Raw genomic sequence first — 2,588 nt, forward strand, 5'->3', positions numbered from 1 at the left:
GCGCCGCGCGGGGGCTGCCGGGAGGCGCGGGGAGCAGCCGCGCAGGCCCCGCCCCGCCCCAGCGGAGGCCCCGGCCGAGCGGAGCGGAGCGGAGCGGAGGGAACGGCCCTGCCCGCCCTTCCCGCCGCCTCTTCCTGCCCCGCAGCGCCCGCCCCCCGCCTGCCCACCGCGGGGAGCCTCGGCCCCTCGGGCTTGGAGAGATTTGTGTCAAAGTCGGCAATTTAATTTTTTTTTTTTTTCAGTCGTTAACCGGTAGCTGTAGCTGGAGCAGTGCAGTAGTTGCGCAGTTGCGTTGTGAGCATCGTACGCGTGGCTGATCTTTCGCTTTAAAGGAGAAGGGAAGGCAGTCACCAGAGGAATTGGCTGGCTGGACGGGAACCGCCGGGAGTGCAGTCAGCAGGGCTGGGCAGTAACTGGGGGAAGGTCATGGCAGCAGTGGGACATCGGGACCAGTGACCCCCCGAGCACCGTCTGGAGCGGAGCCCAGGCTCAGAGGGAGGGAAGAACTGCGCCCGCAGGCGTGAGAAGCCAGAGATGGCAGAATCAGTTTGGTTGGAAATGACCTCTGAGATCATCGAGTCCAGCCCCTGACTGAACAGCACCACGATAACCAGGCCAAGTCCAGTATTTCCTTAAACACCTCCAGGGACGGTGACTCCACCACCTCCCTGGGCAGCCCATTCCAATAACTACTTGCCCTCATTCTTCCTAATGTCCGACCTAAACCTCCTCGGTGCAGTTTATGAGACCACTAGCAATAGGGGTTAGAGTATTAATTAAAGAAAAAAGTTATATAATCTGTAACCAATGAAGGCTGATGCCTTTGTTAAAATTTACAACCAGTGTGAAGTTTTAGTAATCAGAGAACCAGCCTTTTGTGGGTTACCTAGCTCCCTACTTTGTGCAAATCAGAATCAAAACCAGAAATAACTCCAGTGTGTCAGCTGGTGCTGTGCACCAAGCACCCAGCCCATGTCCAGAACAACAGAGTGGTGGACAGGACTTCCCAAAGACCTCCCAAAGGAGGTCTCCATCCTCTGCCTCCTCCGGATGGAATTTCCTTCTGTGAAATGCCTCAAAAATAAACAAGTGCCTTTTTCTCCTCTGTGGCTTCACACACGTGTGGAAAAGAACAGCGGCCTCAATTTTTATTTTCTGACTCAGAAGTGGCTGGGATTTTAGCTGTCGTGTTTTGTTTGGCTGCTGCCACAGGAACAAAGGCAGCTGTGACAGGGGAGGGGTTGCTCAAACTCAATCATGATTTCATGATTGACTCCAGCTTTTCCCTTCCTTTGCCATATCAAAGAGAGTTCAAAGTACAGATCCACCTGGCTGGCACACCAGAGCCCAAGGGATATGGCGAAGGAGTGATTTCCATTTACTATCTGTTACACAACAGTCTGCTGCTGGAGACACATTACTGCTGCTGGAGATTTCCACCACTTCTCCAACTGACATAAACTAAACTGACAAAGCATTTTCCATGTGTAATAGCTGCATCTATGGCATGAAGTTTTGTTGTGAAGATGTAACCTTATGGTGCAATTCCCTGCCCCCCCCCCCCCCCACATTTTCAGTAAACACCAAAGCAACTTCCCTGTATCTAAAAACCAATGTCAGTCAAGCATTATCACTTCAGATTTTCTAGAATTATTAAATACTTGTAGTATAGGAAAACATCCCTATTTTATAGTTTTATTAAAAAAAATAGCTTCCATCTCCAGTGCTTCTGTCAATCTAACACAGCCCACGGGGTGAGGACTGTTACCAGATATGCTTCCACAAAGCTTATCCACATTCCTGAAAATATTGCCAGCCCTCCCCAGCTGCAGGGAGTGCTGCCAGATAAACAACCACTGGTGTGGGTATGACCAGCCTTCCTGTAAATGGGTGAGGTGCTGGGTTTGCAGGTGGAATCCTGACTGCCAAGAGTCAGAGGGAAGAACATTGAACTAACACGGCAGCTGTGGCAGAGAACTGTTTGTTCAATAGTTTGTAGAGTTCCTTCTGTCAAGAATCGAGACCATACTCTCTCTGCCACTCTGCTGCTCCTATTAGTTTTTCTAGTATTAGTGCTTAAAGTTATATTTAACCTTACCAACCAATCAATAAAACTACATCATTACTTCAATCATAGAAAGTCATATTCCCTTTCATTTTATACTGACAGAATCATAATACCAGGCAAAATATTTATTATTAACTTACCCTCTGCTTAAACACTGCAACACGCAAGTTTTTGAAGCCCTAATAGCTTGGGCTGTCAGTGGTATCATACAAACTACAACAACCTTTCTGAATTACACTCAGAATTTTGTGTTGTTTGTAACATACTGCGAAATGATGGAAAAGAAGAAGTTTAAGTCCAGGTCCTGGATTTATCTCAATCTTCAGTTCAGTTACAAAAATATACATTACTGCTGTTTCAAAGGATATTCAAGTCTGTTCAGAAGTGAATTGCACATGTTCCACCACAGACCCACACTGACTAATCACCCTGTCCCTGTTTCTCACTGTATTTTACTTATTTATGATGACTGTCAAAGCATTATAATAATTAAAAACATTCCAGAGTAAATACAGAAAAG

This window comes from Molothrus ater, chromosome 2 (assembly GCF_012460135.2).
Source record: "Molothrus ater isolate BHLD 08-10-18 breed brown headed cowbird chromosome 2, BPBGC_Mater_1.1, whole genome shotgun sequence".
Classification (NCBI taxonomy): Eukaryota; Metazoa; Chordata; class Aves; order Passeriformes; family Icteridae; genus Molothrus; species Molothrus ater.